The sequence below is a fragment of the Talpa europaea genome (genome assembly GCF_964194135.1).
Source record: "Talpa europaea genome assembly, chromosome: 5".
Lineage (NCBI taxonomy): Eukaryota > Metazoa > Chordata > Mammalia > Eulipotyphla > Talpidae > Talpa > Talpa europaea.
Genome location: NC_140071.1, coordinates 63,842,633 through 63,865,885, shown reverse-complemented (window position 1 = coordinate 63,865,885; position 23,253 = coordinate 63,842,633). Strand labels below are relative to the sequence as shown.

The following is a 23,253-nucleotide window of genomic DNA, read 5'->3' as shown; positions in this document are numbered from 1 at the left end:
ACAAGGAACCAGCTGTCTTATGATGATATGAATTAATAATAAAAATGATGCCTATTCAGCTTACCTTTTAGTTACTGTCAAGGAGCACTGTGGCTCAACGGCAGTGATTTTTATTAAAAAAAAAAAAATGTGTTTCATCCTTTAACAAAGATTTACAGGTTGAAAGGCAATTCGTCTCATTTCCATTTTGGAACTTTAAAAGGCCGTGCTCATGGAGTGAGGGGGCACAGAACGAAACATAAGCTGAGGGAGAAGAACTCTAGTATGTGTCCAATAGTCTAGTGTTGATAATTGCAGCAAAGGCTATTTGACTATATTCCTATTTTCTTTTTCTCTTTAGTAACAGAAATTTCCAACATTATTACTTTTTCTGGGCTTATTACAATCAGTAAAAAAGTCCACTTTCCTAGCATACCTGACAACTATGTATGTGGTAATTTCTTTAAGTTTCAGCCTTTGATATCTGAGTAGGAAGATATTACACTTCCTGTAGAAAAAAGGTGTAGCAATTTCAGATGGACGTGGCTTCTTTGCCCCAGTGCAATTCATGTCTCTCCATGCCTGAATAGCAGTCATGGGCTGCTATTCTAGACTTTTAAACATATTTTATGCAAAAGATGAATAAGCTTTAATTTTATTTATGCAGTTAAATCTAAAACTAACCAATAAAATTTTAGAGGAAAAATGCAGGACTTCTGTCCTCTTGGCATTTAAAGGCTAGTCATGAATTACCGTTTTCTTCAGAATGTAAATTTCCAAAAGTTTAGTGTAAATTGAATCCACTGATTAGATAAAGATTCAAAATCTATTGAATAAAACTTATCATAAATACTCAGCTAAGTATTCTTAATAAATGTATCATTCACTCAAACTTTTCCTCTGTGAACACTACATCTCATGCTCTGAGGTAAATATTGGATATCAATTCAATCTTGTATTCTTTTAAGGGAGACACATAGCCTTTCTTTTCCCCACTATGACCCAAATGCTCAATTAAAACTGCACTTTTGTCATATGTATTGATATTATAATGTTCCTGATTGATGAAGTTGTTATGTGTATTGACATTTTAATGAACCTGACTGATCAAGAAGTGAATATAATTGATATGGAGCAACTACAACGGTCAATTAAAAACTATTTACTTACAAAGACACTAATAAGCAAACATGTGAGTGTTAAAGATAGATAAAATCCAGCACTACCAAGGGGCCAGAACTAAACTGAAATTAAGAAGTGGTTGTGATAGCATACCTCTGCAATGTGGTAGACTGTAAGGACAAAATTTAAGTATTTTAACATGCTTATGGATGCCATGCCCATAATTCTGAACCCTTAGTCCAGATTTTGGTGAAAGCCATGTGGGGGCTCTTCCTTTGAGAAAGAAAGACTCCCATTCCTGAAGCCAGGTGGCCCCCCTCACTCTGCTTAAGTTTCCCAAGCCTTGTCAGGAGGTTCATTATCTGTCTTTCTTTGTTTTCTGCCAATTGAACTGAATGCTTATATTATCGTAATATGGACTTAAACATCCCACCCTGATAAATTTAGGTTATGAATATTTGCATTTAACTTGAGTCATAAGTGAAACCATCCTGGTCAATGGAAGTTACCACTCTAGAGATTGTGAAACTGATTAAACAACTTTATGTTAGTGCTTGAGGAGTGATACTTGGATAAGTTAATGTGAAACAGATCATCCTATCATCTTACTGATTTCCTCAAAATTCCTAACACATTTTCTTTTTTCATTAGCTGGACTAACAATCTATAAACTATCTCATTTTACTTTTTTAAAAGATGTATTTATGTATTTATTTATTTATTTATTTAAAAATTGGGGTGTAAGCCAGAGGTGAAGAGGGTGAAAGTATTCACCAGAGACAGAGTGTGGAACAGAACAGGCAGATTTACTGAAATACACTACTGAGGGGAGCAGCGGGCAAGACAAGTGAGGTAAGTTGTGCATGTGGGCTAGCTTCCTGGCCAGCAATTGAACTCTGCCCACAGTCATGATAATGCTGAGGCTCACTAGTGGATTTCCTATCTCTGCTCTATATTACTATTATAAAGTGCCATCTCTGCAATAAACATGAAGAAAATTATCATATATAACTTTGATATCATATATAATTTTGATTATCAAACAATTATTGTCTGTAAGCATTTAATGACATTTAAAAATGAAACAATAAAATATGTATGTTGTTTTTATTTTCATTTTATCAGAATATGACTATAATTATCAATATGAGTATAGTTCTCAATAATGTTTCAGGCGCTTGCGCCCGTGTGGCCGATGCCAGCTGTACCAGCGCGGCCGCGGTCCCGCTGCAGCGCACCGCCTGCGTGTTGGGCGATCCATGGGCTGCAGCGAGGGCCACGATGACAGATTACGGCGAGGAACAGCGCAATGAGCTGGAGGCTCTGGAGTCCATATACCCTGACTCCTTCACAGGCAGATGTCTCAGCTACCCCTGTATAGCGCCAGTCCTGTTCATGTTCTCTCTCACCAGCAGTACAGCTGTGCTGTGAGGATGTTTAAGGGGATGAGTGAAGAGGGGTTTAAAAGTGTCATTAACTGGTATTATCAGAAAGTCCACACAGCTTCACCATTACTGTGACATCTGAGGCTGGGGAAAATGATGAAACTGTCCAGACTACCCTCAAGTTTACATACAGTGAAAAATACCCAGATGAAGCTCCTCTTTATGAAATATTCTCCCAGGAAAATCTAGAAGATAATGATGTCTCAGACATTTTAAAATTATTAGCATTGCAGGCAGAAGAAAATCTCGGTATGGTGATGATTTTTACTTTAGTGACAGCTGTGCAAGAAAAATTAAATGAAATAGTGGATCAAATAAAAACTAGAAGAGAAGAAGAAAAGAAACAAAAAGAAAAAGAAGCAGAAGAAGCCGAAAAGCAATTATTTCATGGCACTCCTGTTACAACTGAGAATTTCTTAAGTTGGAAAGCCAAGTTTGATGCAGAACTCTTGGAAATAAAAAAAGAAATAAATGAAAGAAGAAGAACAAGCAGGGAAAAATAAATTGAGTGGGAAACAGCTATTTGAAACAGATCATAATCTTGACACATCTGATGTCCAGTTTTTGGAGGATGCTGGAAACAATGTGGAGGTAGATGAGTCTCTGTTCCAGGAAATGGATGACCTGGAGCTGGAAGATGATGAGGATGATCCAGACTATAATCCTGCTGACCCAGAGGGTGATTTGACTGACTAATGGACTAAACCCATCTGCAGAGAGGCTTGACTGCCGCCGCATCTGTGGCTTTGCTGAGAGGGTGTTAATTTTCCTTTCTTTTTTTCTAAGAAAAAATAATTTTCAGGAGAATATTCTTCTGACAACTTTCATCATTGAACTTAATAAACTGAGCTTAAAATTTCAAAAAAAATGTTTCATATTTCTTTTGTTATTTTGGATATGTACCTTAACTTTTCCCTTTATGTTTTGCAATTTCTAGATAGGTTGTAACATATCTTATAAATTTGAAGATTTTCTGAGTAAAATAATGAAAAATATATATGTGAAATTCAGAAAAATCCAAGGGATCTACAATCATGTAGTTTTAACTTTGTATCTTGCCTCAGCCTATTGATGCTACTGGCTGGATGACTTGGGAAATTAATTATTTGAATTTCAATTTCTTCTGTAAATGATTAATAGCACAAAGTTTGTTGAGATATTTCCATTTCTCAACTTTCTTCTCCATTTACTCTATTTTCAACAGTCTTCTGAAGTATAGTGGTATTGATGACCACCACATCTCCAGATCATCAGCTAGTATTCCCAGGGAAAAAAAACAATTTCACTTTTCTCATTGTTACAAGAAAATTCAATAGCAGAGTTCTCATTAGACTGGCTTAATTTTACATCTATCACAGATCTCAGGCCTTGTCTGGAGGGGTATATTGTGATTGACTAGGACAGGTATAAAAAAATTATTATATTATTGACATTAGCCCTAATGTTGGAGAATATACAAGTTCCTAAAAACAAAGCAAAACAAAACAAAACAAAACTTAAGTTCTAAAGGATAGAAAGTACACTATAGATTTTTACCATGAGTACTTCAAACAATTCATCATTTATTTTCAAAGTTAAAACTGTTAAACTAAGCTTATGTCCTTTACTACCTTGCTTTAGCCTTTAACTTCTTTGAAATTTCTTTCCTGACAGATGTCAAGCAACTTTCCTCTTCACTGATTTCCTACATGCTTTATTTCTCATCCATCAAGTCCCCATTTTCTCCTTTCACTGTAAATCAAAAGTGTCAAGTTTATTTCCTGAAAGCAAACATTTATTTTTGAGTGCTTAATAATATTATCAGAATTCTGATAGTATTATCTAGAAAATTCAGTCTAATATTAAGGTTTAATTGAGCACACTGTATGACTGATAAATGGTTATTTCATTTAAGTGGATTTGGATTCATTAAGATCTATAATTTTAGCCTTTTAACATGAACTACTAATGAAAATGACTTCAAACCTCCCATTTATCTACTCTTTCTCCTTGAAGGATAACTCATCTCTTTCTCAGTACTCAGTCGTAAGACTAACAAATTTTGTGATATGAAGATAATTCATTGGTTATGGAAAAGTGCCTGCTTTTGAAATAGTATCAACTTTACTGCTCTAAATGGAGTTTTACAGATGATCCCATTAACTATTTAGACAATGGGGTCTTTTATATTTTCAATTTCTAATTCTCAGGCTAACTAGATGCTTTACTAACCTTTCCTTATTTTATTTCATGAATTATTTTACTCCAACAAATATCACTTCCCTTATGTGAATATCTTTTTCTGGGGGTTCTATAATATTAATTAACTTGGTTCTTATTATTTTTACCAAAAAGTATGGAAACAAGTACATCAATTCACACAATGTACAGTATTTTACTAATATGTCAGGCCTTTAGAGGATGATATCCCTGTACTTTAGAGGATGATATCCCAACCAGGATTGTCTAGAATGCATTCAGTACAAAATTCAAAGAAGGTGGATAAGAATCACTGTATACACCAAACACATATTTGGAGAAACGGATATAAATTCAAAAGTCAAATTCTCACAAGATAGCAGCAGAATGAAGACACCAGGCCTGCCTCCTCCATGTACTCACAGCTAAACTGCAGCACAATAAAGCAATGAACCCCTGAATGATAAGCGGACAACTACAGCATATACTAGGAGCAACAGTTTGCAGGAAAAACATAAGATACACTTTAACTGATTTTTGTGATAAAGGTCAGTGCAACTCATGAGAGGAAGGAAGGGATGCTATATGGAGCTCCCTACAGTTGGCGACTCTGGTGCACTGGCAAAGTCCACATTGGGGACTTTGGAGACCTGACTGCAGCTGAATGAGCGATGCACAAACTTGGTGTCCATGACAAACGTTGCATTTTTGGAGAACTATAGAAATAACTGTTAGAGTGATAGTAACTGTTTTGAGCTTTACAGTCTCATATACAACAACTGGAACCATCAAGAAGAGCCATGTCGGGCCTCCCCGGTGGCGCAGTGGTTGAGCGCTGGGTTGTGAAGCTACCCGCAGCCTCTGCAGTGCCAGTTCGATTCCCTGGCTGCTCCCCGGCCAGCGGAGCAGGGTCCCACATAGCGCACAGACCTCTCCTGCCGCCCGCTGCTCCCCTCAGCAGTGTACTTTGGTCCTTCTGCCTGCTCTACTCCCCATTCTGGCTCTGGTGAATTCTTTCACCCTCCCGCGCTTCTGACTGTACCCAATGCTTGTATAAATAAATAAATAAATCTTAAAAAAAAAAAGAAGAGCCATGTCAAATCACCTGTGCTCCTCATATAAGACACTATTGATTAGCCTGAAACTGAGATATTTGAAATGCTTGTAATTGGTTTGATGGATTTTCAGATGTTGAGCCTGAGCCACCTTTGTGTCCCTGTTATAAATCTCACTTGGTTATGTTGTATATTTTTTTTAAAGATTTATTTATTCATTCATACAAGAACTGGGGTAAGGCCAGATGCACGGGAGGGCGGGAGGACTCACCAGAGAGAAAGCGGGGAACAGAACAGACAGAATGATGAAATGCACTGCTAAGGGGAGCAGCGGGTTTGAAAGGAGAGGTCTGCCGCTCCATGTGGGACCCTCGCCGGCTGGCCAGGATCGAACCGGTGCTGCAGAGGCTGCGGACAGCCTCACAGCACCACACTCAACCGCCTGCGCCACCAGGGGAGGACCAAGTATAATTTTTTTTAATGCATTGTTGAATTTTATTTGCTAATATGTTGTTGAGGACTTTTACATTTATGTGAGTCAGGGGAATTGGTCTGTACTGCTATTTTTTGTGGTGTCTTGGTCAAGTTTTAGTATTAGGGTTATGTTTGCCTCAGAAAATGTTTTGGAATTACCCCCACTTTCTTAACTTTTTGAAAAAGTTTGAGCAGGATAAGTATTAGCTCATCATTGAAGGTTTGGCAAAACTCCCTAGTGAAACTAGTTCTGGATTTTTGTTTTTTCAGACTTTTGATTATCATTAAAATTTCTTGTTTGTATTTACCCAAAGGACACAGAAACATCAATTCCAAAGAACACCTGCACCCCTATGTTTATAGCAGCACTGTTTACAATAGCTAAGCTTTGGAAACAACCCAAATGCCCAAAAATAGATGACTGGATCAAGAAGATGTGGTACATATATACCATGGAATATTACTCAGCATTCAAAAAAGATAAACACATGCAATTTGCAGCAACATGGATGGCGCTGGAAGGGATCATGCTCAGCGAAATAAGCCAAAAAGAAAAAGAAAAATACCGGATGGTCTCACTCATAGCAGGAATCTAGAAAACTTAAATAAGGGACCAGGAAAATGAATAACTATAAGAAAGTGAAAATCAAAATCAACAAAAAACTATGAACCAGAGACACTTTTAGGGGGGCGGGGGTGGGAGGGGAGGGATTGGGGTCAGAATGGGGGGGCTGCAATTGTATGGGGAATATAACAATAAAATTTATTAAAAAAAAAAAAGGAAAAAAAATTTCTTGTTTGTAATTAGTCTGTTCAGGTTTCTATTTCTTCCTGATTCAGTGTCAGGTGGTTGTATATTTTTAGAACTGGCCTATCTTTTCCAGGTTATTCAACTTATAGGCATACAAATGTTCATAGTAGTCTCTTGTGATCCTCTATTTCTGAACAGTCTGCTATTTCTTCTTATCTTTTATTTGATTCAATTTATGTGAAAATTTTCCTTTTTATTCTTTGTAAGCTTAGCTAGAGATATGTCCATTTTGTTGATATTTTCATTAAAAATTAGCTTTTTGTTTTATTAATATTTTGGACTGTATTTTGATACATCTTTTAGTTTTTGTTTATTTTTTAAGATTTATTTTTATGATTTCATGCACAAAAGAACTGGAGGGTAGGCCAGAGGTGTGGGGTGAGATGATTCACCAGAGACAGAGTGGGGAACAGAACAGGCAGATCTACTGAGACATATGTTGATGGGAGCAGTGGGCGAGACAGCAGAAGTCTGCTGTGCCATGTGGGTTAACTCCCTTCTCCAGGACAGCACACATGTGGCAGTGACTGGCGATAGATTGATAGTACTGATACTTTAACCCCTGCACCACCAGAAAGGCCCTTGTTTTAATTTTTATGAATTATCTCTTATTCCTGATTTTAAGAAAAAAATAAGCTTTTAGAGTCAAACCTGGTTCCCAGTCTCAGAAGGTTAGTATGTGACTGAGAGGAGCCCCAAAACTCATGATTATCATGAAACCCATGGACCACATTCTACAGGAAATTGCTTTAAGGACCCATACTAACAAGCGGAGGGACATTGCTGGACAACTGCAAACAGTCTTTCTCTTTTAATGCAGAATTTTTGATAGAATATATTATGTTGACCACTTATATGTGATCATTAAGTAACATAATTAAAAATTATTTCAACTATAGTATCAATAAATAGTCATGGAAATAGAATATTTGCATTGTAGTGTTCATAAATATTGCATTTGTAAGAATAAAATTATTTAAGACTATAGCTGGATAGATAATTAACCAAAAGTATCAGGGCAAGTAATTGAAGGCTTAATAAAAAATGTCTATAAGAGTTTTCCTTCTGGATCTCCCCAAAGGTAGCCTCTTTGTCTTTTGAATTTTATGTGTTCTCCTTTATGATTTTAATGACCTTCATGTCTCTGCAACATTTGATATTTGATGAGAAGATCAGCATCTGTATCACAGACTATGTTTCATATTTGTCTTCCTCAGTATGGCACTGAGTTTTAGTCATTTTTTTTTTAAAGTTCAACAAATGTTTCTGATTAATAAACAGGAAAATAGAGTTTAAATTAGATAAATTTGACTCAAATTATAAGACAAGAAATATATAACAGTGTTTGGGGTGGGGATTTATGAAGGATCAATGAAGACTGAATAAGGTAGTAATGTAATTGACATTATTGTAGAAGTATTTGTTTGGAAATAAGAAATATAGGTGAGAGATACTGTTCATTGGCTGATAAGTTGAGCTAAACTGTTGGTAGTGGAGATGGTGAGGGGAACATTGGTATAGAAATTGAGCAAAAAGGTACTTAGGACTACTGAGTCCATAAATCTCAGAAATTGTTTTTGTTCATACTTAGACCATAACCCAGTCGTGGAACATGATGATTTATAAATGAATATTTGTTACTTTAATGCATGGATGATATAGTTTTTGATGGAAAGAGTCAATAAAAAACAAAAATAGATGATTTCTGGTTTTCTACTTGGTTACTAAAATGAACAAAAATAAAGAATTAGAAAGTTAAGTCTTAGTATAGACGCTATAGAATAACAAGATTTTGTATGAGGTACTCTTGAAAGAATCCATTGACAATGGCTACAATTCAGGTGAAAGGTGAATCAAAAGTTAAGGGTAAAGCAAATATTGAATGTACATGTAGATCTTGGTCCTAACTAGGAAGGAAGGAAGGAAGGAAAGAAGGAAGGCAGGAAGGAAGGCAGGAAGGAAGGAAGGAAGGAAGGAAGGAAGGAAGGAAGGAAGGAAGGAAGGAAGGAAGGAAGGAAGGAAGGAAGGAAGGAAAAATTTTCCTTCATATGATAATTTTTGTTCCTCTTCTCTAAACTTTACCTCCTTTTTCAGGATGTTATCTCTGAGCTGTACAAATCCAGAATGTGCTGGAATGCACCCACATTTTCTCTGGAGAAGATCATATTGCCTAAATTTTCTCTCATATCTGTCTTAATGAGATTAGCATTCATTGGCTATTAACAACCATGTGTTATGTGATCCTTACCTGACTGGTAATTGCTACTTCTTGTGATATCATATCAGAAGAATAGTGTAGAATTTGTGGCACTTTGTTTTGTATACATTAAATTTTCAATGCTATTTTTCTCTTATTGAATAATAAAAGTCTTATAAATCCATGGTATTTATACATGTTTTGTCCTTTATTAGCCATGAAATATTAACAGTAGATACAAACTTAATATCTGATCATCTACCATTAGATGAACAAACATTGATCATGCTGTTTATTTTTAAATTACTTTTTTAAAGATTTATTTTATTTATTTATACATACAAGAGCTGAGATACAGGCTAGAGGTGCAGGGATGTTGGGGGGCTGTGTGAGAATATTCACCAGAAACTGAGTGGGGAGCAGAATAGACAATCTGAAATATATTGCTAAGGAGAGCAGAACAGCGGGAAAGACAGGAGAGGTCTGCTGCCCCATGTCGGTTAACTCCCTCATTGGGGATTGAACTTGTGCTGCAATGGCTGCCAATAGCTTGATAGTGCTGAGACAACCCCTTGTGCCACTAGGGAGGCCCCTATTTTTAAATAACTTTTATCAACACTTATATACTATGACTTTAAACAATTTAGTTGTAATCTACCTAGATAAAGATGTGACATTAACTCCAGAAGGAGAAAAAAATCAAATACATTCCCTAAATCATAGAACTCATGTTCACAATATAAATTGACAGGATAAATGAAAAGCTAAAAAAATGGAATAAAGCATTTTTCAGAATAACTTGGATTCATCTAACATCCTCTTCATTCTGTTCCCTAAACTCCTTCAACCCCATAAATGTTCTGAATGAAGTAAAAAAGATAAAATGCCTTCAAGACAAATTAACACTACATCTTTAACAAAGATTCTGGCAGCAATTTGCATAATCTGATCACACTGTAAACATAAAATTATGAAGAAAATGGATACTTATCATGCAAAGACAGAAATGTCATAAGCACCCACACCTCTTTGTACGAGTCCTCTTTGTAATGTAGGTTTGCAGCTACTCTCATTAAGAAGTAACCCCATTTCTAAGGTCTTGGAATGACCTGAGAACTGTTCTGGTAAATAGAATGAGTCAGAGGTGATACTGAATTAATTTTAAGTCAATAATTAGTGATGTTCCTTCTTATGAAATCCTTATGAAATACTATGTGTACAAGGAGGGCCACAAGCTTGGACCCCCTTACAAGATCAGACTCAAGTCATCACAGCTGACTCCAAATGATCTGGCAAATAAGAACAGAATCAATGGGCCTCCTGGTGGCGCAAGGGGTTAAGACACACCCTATGAAGCTTTCCGCTGCCACTGTAGCATGAATTGGATCCCTGGCAAGGGAGCTACACACATGGCACAACAGACGTCTCCTGTCTCACCTGCTGCTCCCCTCAGCAGTGTATTTCAGTCTGTTTGCATGTTCTGTCCCCCTCTCTGTCTTTGGTGAATCTTCTCACCACCCACACCTCTGGCCTGTGCCCCAGTTCTTGTATGCATAAATAAATTAATCTTAAATAAAAAGAACAGAACTAAAAGAACACAAATCAAGACCATGAAAATTCCTAAGTTGAGCCTCAGTAAATTGTCATCCTGCAACATTAATGAGTTAAAAATAAAACTGTTGTACTTTAGGCCACCATATTTTGGAATAGTTGTTGCACAGTAGAAGCTAACTGATAAAGTCTGGAGTTACATTATAACCCCATTTTGACTTTCTTACAATCTGTTGGAGTACGCATATAACATGGTCCTTAAAAAGCAGTTAAGTTGATAAATCACAATTAAAAAAATACATAACAGAATTAGTCCAAATTGATGTCCAAATTCTACAATCTGGAAGTTTTTCTACATGCAGTAATAAAAAATGTTGTTAAAAGACAGCTATCATTGTTAGTTGTGTAGACAGACATTATCTCTGTACTAAAGTATCACGTTCTCTCTTTTTTTTATTTAGTGCTATAAAAACAAAGTCACAGGTTACAGAAGTGTGGATCAGCAGTTTTCTGCCTTTCTTCTTTCACTTCCTTTGTTTTTTTGGCATATTTTGGATAATTTATGAGTTGTTATTTTGTTTCTGTAGAGTTTCAGTTTATTATCTTAATGGATGAAAATCAGTTACCAAATAGACCAGAATCTTTTTCTGAAACAGATTATTATTCTGCATTGATGTACGGCATTTGAAAGATCTGAGAATGACTTTTCAATAGACTTCCATGCGGTAATTAAACATTATAATGTAGTTAATAAAATGGGCTATTCCAGCAGACAGAACATAGTAAGTCAAAATGTTTAAGTACACCTCATACTTCTCAGGATCCTTATCGAGTCAGTCTGACTGGTTATTATCTGTTTGGTAAAACTTCCCAAACAAATCATTAATATTTAAAATGATATCCGAATTATAAACTTCAAACAGCAGAATCCAAATGTCATTTATGCATAATTCAAAAGAACTCTGAGAAAAACAATCTTTGGATCACGATTACTCTCTAATCCACCTCTTGAATTCCTACATCAGAATTCAAAGCCAATGTAATTCAGATCCACTCATTCATAGTTGATGTTCAACTTTACTTCACAAGATAGTATGGCAGAAACAGAATTCTGTGATTTAACAAAGGGATAATTATAGAAATTAAAAATGGTTTTCTGTTAACAAATTCAAAGATTTTTATCTTACTTTGGCATTGCCAATGTTATAAGAATAATCCAGTTCTTATGGAAGAGGTATCTGTGAGTCTAGTTAAATGGTTTAAATGCTCTGGTCAAAACTAATGCAGTTCACTATTAGAATTAATTAGTTTTGTTAGAACTAATTAGACTTCAAGACTAAATTCTTGAATGCCATTTATCTGTAAATAATTTAAAAAAGAAAATTATCTCAGGTCAGCACTGATCCTTTGCTACTTCTTTTATTAATGTTGAGGATTAGTTGCTACAAATAAAAGAAAAAAAATCATCATAGGATTGAGAATAGTTTTTTCAAGTATAGTCATTGTATTATAAAAGAAACGCAAAATTAAATGAAATAAAACTTTATGATATAGTCAAATTATTTTCATAGCTTGTTAAAACATAGTTACCATAAATGCAGATTATGGATGCAGACAAGTGTATAGTTGAATTATTTGGAATTAAAGAGTATATTCCATATGAAACCAAATTGGAATCACTATGATTAAAGTCACCTCAATGAATACAAAATAAATGAATAATTACGTGCAACTTATTTTAAAATATTATCTCAGTATGTAATTCATGTATGTTATATTTAATTCAATATGTCAACAGTTTAGCTTAAACTGACAAAGGACAAAAAATTCAGAGCCAAAGCTGAAGTATCTTACAGTGTTGATCTCATAGCACATATGGTAAAAACTATGTGTAATATAAATTCACATATGGTAGGTCTTTGAATGGGTTTCATTTCCCTGAGGAAAGGGAGGTTTCCTGAGATAAAAGGAAGAAACTCCAATATTATACATATTTGAAAAATGGCTATGTGTAAAATTTAAATGTATAATGTATACCATATACCTCTAAAGATTTCTGTTGACCAATAGCATGTAAGAATGAACAGAAGTTAACAATACTGTCTAATCTCAGCTGTCAGTTCACAAAATGTTCTGTGAAAAGCAGAAAAGTTTCGATGACTCAGCATAATCTGTCACATGAAAAACATTGAGAAACCATAGAGTAAAAAAAATACATGTTATTTAATTTCCAATATGCAAATGAACTGGACTATTTCCTAGCCTACAAATTTATTCTGGAATATAAACTTATGAAGTTTTGAGAGAAGTTCATAATGTTGGTAGATTTTAGATATTACATAAATTATTGAAATAGATATGTACATTACAATTTAAACATATAATACCAAATATTTTATGCATTATTTTTCAGTTATTTCAGTATTTTTATTTTGATTTTGCATATGAAAACTTTGGAGAAATCTGCACTTATTATGTAATGGCTGAACATAATGTAACACACAACACAGTATTTTAGAGGAAAGATATTATGTGAGTCTATAACGAATAAAGTAAATTTAAAATGATATATTGCAATCAGAACAGTATTCATAACCATCACCAACATTAATCTAGTCAAGTTTGAGGATAGCTAGTTTAAATACCAATAAAAGAATTGGACCATAGATAAAATTATCCAAAAAAAGGGGGGAAAGTATAATTTTTCATAATATAATGCAAGCATAAGATGAAATTGGAAAAATAAGTTGACTCGTCACATAAGAAAACCAATTTATTGCCTATTTGTTATGTGCATCTAACTATATAAATTAGCATAAACTTAAAGAACTATTTCCTGGGGAACAAAATGGATTAGGCCTAAAAGGAATTGAGTTGTAGGCAATTAAAAAATGTTATTGACAATATAACACAAAGCTCAGAACATGGGAAATTAATTTGTTAAGTTTATTAATGATATTTCTAATTAGTTACAACAAAAATAATTGTCATAGGATATACATAAATTAAAACACTAGTAAAATGTTGATGAACTTTATATTTTAATTTCATGTTTAACAAAATTAGATAATGAAGAAAGCAGTATCTAAGTAGCCATAGGTCATACTTTGTGGCTACAAATATATTGTGAAATTCTAGGAAACTGTTATCAGTAAAATGAATTTGATGGCAAAACGAAATTTTCAAATGAGAACTTAAGAAATCATCTAGTCTTAGGACCTCCCTGGTGGCACAAGGGATTAAGTCTCAGCACTATGAAGCTATCAGAAGCCACTGCAGCACTGATTTGATCCCCGGCCAGGGACCTGATCCTGCTATGGCATGGCAGGACTCTCCCGTCTGGCCCACTGCTCCCCTCAGCAGAGTATTTCAGCCAATCCGCCTGTTCTGCTCCCCATTCTGTCTCTGGTGAATCCTCTCAACCCCCCTCTGCACCTCGGCCCTACACCCCAGCTCTTGAATGCATAAAAAAATCAATCTTAAAAAAAAAAAAATCATCTAGGGCCTCCCTGGTGGCGCAGCGATTGAGCGCTGGGTTGCGAAGCTGCCAGCAGCCTCTGCAGCAACGGTTCGATCCCCAGTTGCTCCAGGCCACAGGAAGAGGGTCCTACATGGCACGCAGACCTCTCCTGCCGCCCGCTGTTCCCCTCAGCAGTGTACTTCGGTCCTTCTGCCTGCTCTGCTCCCCACTCTGGCTCTGGTGAATTATCTCACCCTCCGGTGCTTCTGACTTTCTGACTGTACCCAGTGCTTGTATAAATAAATAAATAAATAATTCTTAAAAAAAAAAATCATCTAGTCTTAGAGCAGAAAAGAGCTTGGCTATCCTTAACTATTCAGCTTCTCAATGTGTAGATGCAGAGACTATGGTCCAGTGAAGTTTAAAAATGTATTCAAATGTGTAAATTAGTGAGCAGCAGAATTGGATCCTGAATTGATTTCCACGGACGAACAGATGATTTCTAGTAGAGTATACGATGTTACTGCACACTGTGTTTCACATACTAGGTAGAGGACATAACACTGAATATAACAAATACAGCTTCTGTCCATGCACACATCATTTTAATGAGGCACTTCAACTTAACGCTTACACTAACAAATTGTTCCAAGCTTCCGGAAGAGAAACAAGATGGATACAGAAGAATCCTAATTCGAAGAAACTACCTACATTTATTTAGGAATACAAATGTGAGTAAGGATGTGTGTGTGTGTGTGTGTGTGTGTGTGTGTGTGTAAAGCGAGAGATTCCTAAATGTTATTGAAAGTTTCCTTTTTTTTTAATAGAGGCATATTTTATTTATTTGTTTGTTTGTTTGTTTATACATGCACTGGGTACAGTCAGAAGCGCGGGAGGGTGAGAGAATTCACCAGAGCCAGAGCGGGGAGCAGAGCAGGCAGAAGGACCGAAGTACACTGCTGAGGGGAGCAGCGGGCGGCAGGGGAGGTCTGTGTGCCATGTGGGACCCTCCTCCGGTGGCCGGGTAGCACCCGGGGATCGAACTGGTGCCGCAGAGGCCTCGGGCAGCTTCGCAGCTCAGAGCTCAACCGATGCGCCACCCGGGAGGCCCGAAAGTTTCCATTTTTATTGGGAATAATATATTCTTTACGACCACTGTAGAAAGGATCACTGACAGTGGTGTATTCAGAGTAAGGTTGGTGTCAATCCTGACGGTGTCACTGCCCAAGATGCCTGATGGAGCATTATTTTTCCTTGGAATGAAGCTACTCAGTCAGCTTCATTATCCCTTTGGAAATAACAAGTCCTTTGTGAAAGCTGCTTTGAGTCACCAGACTCCATCTTTTCTTTAAACAGCCATGTTGAGACCTCTCTTGAAAAACAGTGAATCGGCAGTTCTGTGCCAAAAAGAAACAGGAGACTTCTGATTATCCCAGCAAACCTCACTCTGTAGTTTCCTTCCTGGAGACTGCCTGGCCTCCAATCATGGACAAAATAACTTAAGAATCAATCCAAAAAGTTTCACAACAAATGACATAACCTAAGAATACTTTCCTGCTGATCTTTAAAAATCCCTATGCCCACTATGTGAACACACCTTGGGACTGCCCTTTGCACCTGAATCATGCTCCCTATGCTTGAATAAACACCTTCCTGATTTTATTACACCTAATTACTTCTCTCATGTTTATATCCTCAATGTTATTATGGAATGACTACCTGACAAAATTCCCCAATTTTCCTATTTCAAACAAAATAAAATAACATAACCTCATTTTCTTAACAGAGAAGACTAAATCAAGGAATAATTTTATCAAAATTAAGCATATACAATTTTTGGATATTATTTTTGGTTATTTTGATGAAATTAAAGTGCCATCTCTAATTCGATGGTATGCATCTTTCTTCAGGAAATAATTATTATAATTTTGTTTATATTAACTGTGGTCTACCTTAGACAAAATGGTAGTAAATTTGAGACCTGACCAACTTCTTTGTGGCCCAAATCATGTGTGTCAGTGGGTAGCTGACAATTCTTTTTAGAATCAATATTCCTTGCTATAACAAATTGGTTAAGCAATTGTTATCAATGTTATAGTATCCAAAATTAACTGACAAGTTCATTTGGAAAGGGTAGATATTCACACCAGAAAATAATTGGACCCAAACAAATGTGTGCATGTGATTAAAGAAAACCAGTTTCATATGGCCATTATACAATAATTTTTCTTAGAAGTCAAGACATTATATATTTTTGTGCTCTGCAAAAATATGAAAGAAAATATCCCAACTAGTTTACATTTTTACATTGTTATAAATGTTGGAGGTATTTATTTGAATGTGCTATCAACGGGAAGACATAAGCTACTCAGTGCATTTATTTGATTGATTGCACATCACACATTCAAATAAACATGTATGACATGATCTCAGATTCAGATAAACACACTGCATTTATTTAAATGTCTTCACATTCATATTGTATTGAACATTCAAATGTATTTAAATCAGTCTCAGAAGTGACTCACGTATGCATTGTTAAAAGATAAATCTGATGCCTGCTAAATCCTTCCTGTTAGCCTTGCAGACTGCACAGTTAGCCAAGGCTGCTCTAAATGCAAAGGGTAAAGTCCATATTAGAGGTAAATCTGGGAAGAATCTACCATGAGATAGTTCCATGGAACTATATATGAAATATAGTATAAGTAATGCAGAATGATATATCATTTATTTTTAAAGAACATAAGTAAACTTCCATAAAATTCCCTCAGAGGAAGCTAAATAATGTAATATGAGTCAAGTTTTATAAAAATGTTTCCTCAAGGCATGCCTAACGAGGATAGTTAACAGTACATTGAAACCTTCAGTTACTTTACTTACCTCAGATACTCCTGACTAAACAATACCTCCCCTAACCCAGAAACACACATACAAAAATAGTGTGCATGCATGGACCACAAAATAAAACACACCAAAATTAAAAAAAAAGAAGTAGTGAAAACTTTATTATTGTAGCTTTTAATATCACATTTTTTGAATTTTCAAACAGGTTTTAATAATATATCATTATAGTTGATAGCAAATTGTATACCAGTTGATAATATAGAAAAAAATTTGGCATACTAATATATTAAGGGCAAAAAATAATAAACTGTATAATCATTCTAAAATAATTTCTGTTAAAATATTCAGGATTAGCTTTTTTCTATCTAGATTAATTTTGTTACTCTAATATCACTTTCAACTTTTTGTCGAGATTCAGTTCACTTCTAGGGTATGGTCAGGTTCATATCTACATGTAGGACCTTCCAATGGTGAATGCTTTATCTTCTTAGAAGGTGGAATCAAACCATAGTTTGAAGGTTGCAATTTCCATAAGCCTTTCCTCTTATTCCTTGTGGAAAGATAAAATCTCCCTTTAGATGCTAAAGCTATCAAGCATCAGCATATATCTGGAAAGGACAAGATGATACTCTGAAATCCCACTAGCAGTGTTGGCATAACCATACAGGTAATTTTTTTTTTATGATACCCTTTTCCTCTCAAAGGTTATAGCCTTATTAAGGATTTTAAGTGTCTCTTAGGTTATCACCTATGATGTTCTTGGGAATTAATCCTTGGTTGTTGTGACTTTCTTTTCGACATTCTCAAGATCCCATCTCTGCTCTGGTTAGTGTGCTTACAATAGTGGGTGACACCAGTAGAAGCCATTAACCCCCACCATAGGTCAGCAATGGGATGCTTTCCTTAGTTCTCACTGGTTGTTGGCACTTTTGTCCTCAAACTCCACCTTAGGGAACATACTTACATTTTCCTATTTCTACTATTTGTAGTATTTTTGAAGAAAACAATATTCTTCCCCCACTTAAGATATTAAACTGTAATTATTCTATGAATGTGAATCTAAATAGATGCTAATTTCTAATACTTTCTCTTTCCTCTGAGGTCTTTAAATTCTGAAAAGGAGGCGGAAAAAGCTAAGTTTCCTTTTTGATGTAGTTGTCAGATATTTTTATACTAAAACTGTTACTGATATGAAAATCAAGTCATATATAACTGGGGAAACTGCATTTTATCTTGAAACTATCTTAAGTGAAAAAGGAGACCTAAATGGGTTTTCTAATTATTTGTTGATAATTCTGCAGGAGTAGAGGTGGGGAGAAGAGGAGGAGGAGGAGAAGGGAATTATTAATACTTCAACCACTCATCTTGTTAAAATTGATTATGAAATTTGTTTCACTTTCCTCTTAGGTTTGGTGATTGCAAATGCAGTTTATACTCCAAGTTCCCAATGTGCTAAGTAAAATATTTACTCTCAGTTTTGATTCTTCTCTTTGAACTCAAAATGAAGCAACTGAAATGATAAAGTGATGTCTTTCTCAGAGGTGTGGCACAGTTAAAGAAAATAGAGCTTGTCTTGTGTGGGAGACTCATTAAAAGCCTTGCTGTGGTAACATATCTGAAGAGGTGTGAACCTATATACCTAAACCATATGCAGTGATGCTAACCAACATTACCTCAATAAAAAAAAAAATATATTTTTTTTGGGGGGGCATTTGGGTTATTTCCAAAGCTTAGCTATTGTAAATAGTGCTGCTATAAACATAGGGATGCAGGTGCTCTTTGGAATTAATGTTTCTGTGTCCTTTGGGTAAATGCCTAGGAGTGGAATTGCTGGATCATATGGATGCTCTATCTTTAGTAGGTTGAGGGATCTCCACAGAGCTTTCCATAGATGATTGGATCAAGAAGATGTGGTACATATACACAATGGAATATTACTCAACATTCAAAAAAGATAAACACATGCAATTTGCAGCAACATGGATGGAGCTGGAAGGGACCATGCTCAGCAAAAAAAGTCAGAAAGAAATAGAAAAATGCTGGATGGTCTCACTCATAGCAGTAATCTAGAAAACCTAAATAAGGGACCAGGAAAAAGAATAACTATAAGAAAGAAAAAATCAAAATTAGTAAACAACTATAAACCAGAGACACACTATGGGGGGGCAGGAAAAGGAGGGATTGGGGTCAAAATAAGGGGGTTGCAATTGTGTGGGGAACATAAAAATAAAATTTAAAATAATTAAATTAAATTTAAAAAATATATATTTCTTTAGCCATGATCAAATGAAAAACTGGTTATGATGACATCTGAGAACTCTTAAGAAAAGAGGTTTGTTGGGCCTCCCCTGGTGGCTCAGTGGTTGAGCTCTGGGCTGCAAAACTGCCCGTAGCCTCTGCGGTGCTGGTTCTATCCCTGGCCACCTGAGAGGGTCCCACATGTTGCTACAGACCTCTCCTGCCACCCGCTGCTCCCCTCTGCAGTGCATTTTGTCAGTCTGCCTGTTCTATTCTCCTCTGTCTCTGGTGAATTCTCTCACCCTCCCGCGCTTCTGACTGTACCCAGTGCTTGTATAAACAAATAAAGACATCTTAAAAAAAAAAAAAAAGAAAGAAAAGAGGTTTGTTGACTTAAATACTCTGATACTTCACACTACTACTCTAGGGGTCTCCCTGGTGTCATAGGGGTTAAGTCTCAGCACTATCACCACTACGACCTGAGCTTGATCCCTGGCCAGGGAGCTTACCCACATATGGTGCAACAGACCTCTCTAGTCTCGCCCGCTGCTCCCCTCAGCAGTGTATTTCTGTCAATCTGCCCATCCTGCTCACCACTCTGTCTCTGATGAATCCGCTCACTCCCCCAACTTCTGGCCACACTCCAGATCTTCTACCTATAAATACATAAGTAAATAGATAAATAAATTTTAAAAAGAAACAAAAAACAAAATACTACTCCATACTTCATGCCTTTTCAGCAAAAATGAAGAAGAAAACATCAAGAATATTTACATTCCTATATTTATGGTTGGGTCATAAACACAGTATTAAGATGATGAGGCAAGTAATCATTTAACTTAATATTTTTTTATAAAATTTAAGTTCTTTCTGAATGATTTCAAAGAGAGAGTTTGCTCTATAAGTTATTTCACATTTAACTCTATTTTTAAAATTTGATATCCAGGGACTATGATCAGTAACAGTAATTCAAAAGAGGAAATATATTTTTTGCCTTTCATGATATAGAATTTGTCCTTTAAAGGAAATCAAATCTTGACTTTAATGCCACAAATGAGTTCAATAAGTTTATATTATTTAATTGTTATTATGTTTGTGTGTTCTCATTAGCCAGAAAATTTTATACCTCTGAGTTTACAAGTAGGACGAAATGTTCAAAACAAAGGGTTGATATTGAAATAGAGATTCAAACACAGGGAGATCTTTATATTTTTTACACATTATTTGTCCATGAAATAACATTGACAGTTTTTATTGTCCATTTATCTTTTCTTTTGAAAGTCACATATTTGTTTATTAGTTTGATAGTCTTTCTAGTTTAAATAGGTGACATCTGTGACAAACATCATCTGTTATTTCATTCAACACTTATTCCCAAATGCCTTCTGCTTTGCCAACATAGAGGACAGAAACTGGAAAGCAAACTGCTAAATTTCTTAAACTCCCTTGCAGCTAGGCATAGGTCTATAACATACTTGGCAACAGTAAATAAATACTTCTATATCGTTACCAACCTAACCAGGTCATATCTCATGCTCAGAAAGGTGGACTCTGGGGGACCTCCCTGGTCACAAAAGGGGTTAAGTCTCTGCACTATGAAGCAATCAGCATCCACTGCAGCATGAGTTCAATACCTGGTCCACCACAGAGCTAACCCACATGGCACAGCAGACCTCTCCTGTCTTGTCTGCTGTTCCCATCAGCAGTGTATTTTCAGTCAATCCTGTTCCTCTCCCCACTCTGTCTCTGGTGAATCCTCTGAACCCCTCACACTTCTGACCTATACCACAGCCCTCGTATGCATACATAAATAAATCTTGGGGGGGGGGAAGCTAGACTCTAATGAATGAGATTGTTCCCAAAAAGGATGCCCTCATAACGATGTGTGGCACCACCACAGGAGAACATTAGTCTCTTGAATGCTGTTGAGTGTCAAGTGAAGAAAAGTTATATAGGAAATAAAAGAATGTGAAAACATGAGGGATGTGAAGAGGGTTTTTTAACTCTCAGGTCAGAATGGCACCAGACAGTCTAGTGGCTAGTCACAGGATTATCATGACTTCCTGGAATAGTTGCTCCCTTCTGTGTTATGTTTAAATTGGCCAGTGGATGTTAATAACGCACTGATGTTATCAGTACCTGCTTCAGGCCCCATCACAATGTGCATGACAGCAACAGCAATGTGATGTGTGTGCATGTGTTGTGTTTGTTTGTACAAGTCAACTAGTTGATTCTAGAAAATCCAACAATAAAAAAATGATATATTAATATTCTGGATCTTTCCAAGCAACTGAGTTAAGTTTTTAAAACTGGAAGGCAAAGTATTTCTAATAGATACATCACTTTTTTACATTTTTAAAATCATAAGAATATACAATATGTGCTATGTATTTTACAGTATTATTGACCTTGTTCTTCTCAGACATGCTATAGCTGACATTAAAACTGATAGTAATGTGGGGCTGGTTCCCCCAAAAGGGTCAGAGAGACTTTTATCTGTAGGCCCACACTAAACCTGTTGTTATCTCAGTATGAGAACTAAAGGTCAATAAAGATTCTGTGATCCTCAGAAGGTTTATTACTATTACTAGAGAATGAAGTTTGTTTTGCATGAAAGTAGTGATGACCCTAAAACCTAGCAGCTTCTCTTCTTGCCTAATTCTTTTTCCTCTCTCTGATGTAACAATAAGCCATCCTGTCCTAAGTTTCCGTCCTTTTCCTAGTGGAAGAAATAATCACTTTTTTGACCTAGAAGAATAAAATTTGGGCATCTTATCTACTTTGAGTTTTATTAGCAAATATTTTTTTTTCCTTCTAAGAATCTCATCTTTATCTTTAGGGTAAGGATGAAGTCACCCCTTCTTGCCTGTTACGTGAAATCTCCCCCTCTCTGCCCTCGATGCCCGATGTGTTAAAACAGAGGGTAAATATTCTTGGTCTGCTGCATTTTTTTAGAATTCATAACCATTCGAATTCTTCATACATGTATTTTTATCTTTTTTCCAAACTACGGCCTTTTATATTATACTCTTAGCCCCACCTATTATGCTGCTTCCTATCAAGGAGACCACCAGATTCCTCCACTGTCTCTCAATCCATCAGTCCTTCAGATTGTACTTGCTACTTGTTCAGTCATTTTCTCCTTTATTCTTCCTTCCTCTATTACTAAACACCTGTCTTCATTTATGAGAAAACTATATATATTTTAGTTTTTATACTCAAAATTTTGATTAATTAAATTGAAAAAACACTTTGTGGTGAGAATCCTGGAGTAAGAGTCAAAGCTTAAAATCTGTAGGGAAGCTGACTCAGTGGTAGAGTGTAGGGCATTCATGGTGGTGCAGGGTTTAAAAACAATGCTATCAAGATATCGCCAGCCACTGCAGCATGAGTTCCATCCCTGCCGGGGAGCAACCCACATGGTGCAGCAGACATCTCCTGCCTCACCCGCTGCTCCTCTCAGCAGTGTATTTCAGTAGATCTGCCTGTTCTGCTCCCCACTCTGTCTCTGGTGAATCCTCTCACTCCCCACATATCTGGCATGTACCCTAGTTCTTGTATGCATAAATAAATCTTTAAAAAAAATGGCAGAGTGTAAGTAAAGTTCATTACTGCAGACACAATGAGTAGACAATTGAGAACATTGTGTGCTCCTGAAACTGAGACTCCTGGCCCAGGAATCCATATTCAAGCTCTCAGACCACACTAGGTGATGTGGGACAGGCACTGAAGGAGCAGGTGAGTTAGATGTAAAAAATATGATGAGAAACCTGATTGTGGAAAACTACACATGATTCATCTTTCACATAATTATATTGACAACCAATGCTTTGGTCAACTTTCAGAAACATATGGCATATTTTTACAATGAAGAACCTATAATCAAGGTAAACATACCA

At 36.0% G+C, this 23,253-nt stretch overlaps 1 pseudogene across 1 annotated transcript; it reads left to right on the top strand.

Annotated features, from left to right (window-relative positions):
- The first annotated feature begins 2,382 nt into the window (after positions 1 to 2,382).
- On the top strand, positions 2,383 to 3,269 carry LOC311171325 (RWD domain-containing protein 1-like; annotated as a pseudogene). The gene is made up of 2 exons: positions 2,383 to 2,476; positions 2,592 to 3,269. The product of its transcript is annotated as an RWD domain-containing protein 1-like (transcript).
- Positions 3,270 to 23,253: the final 19,984 nt, after the last annotated feature.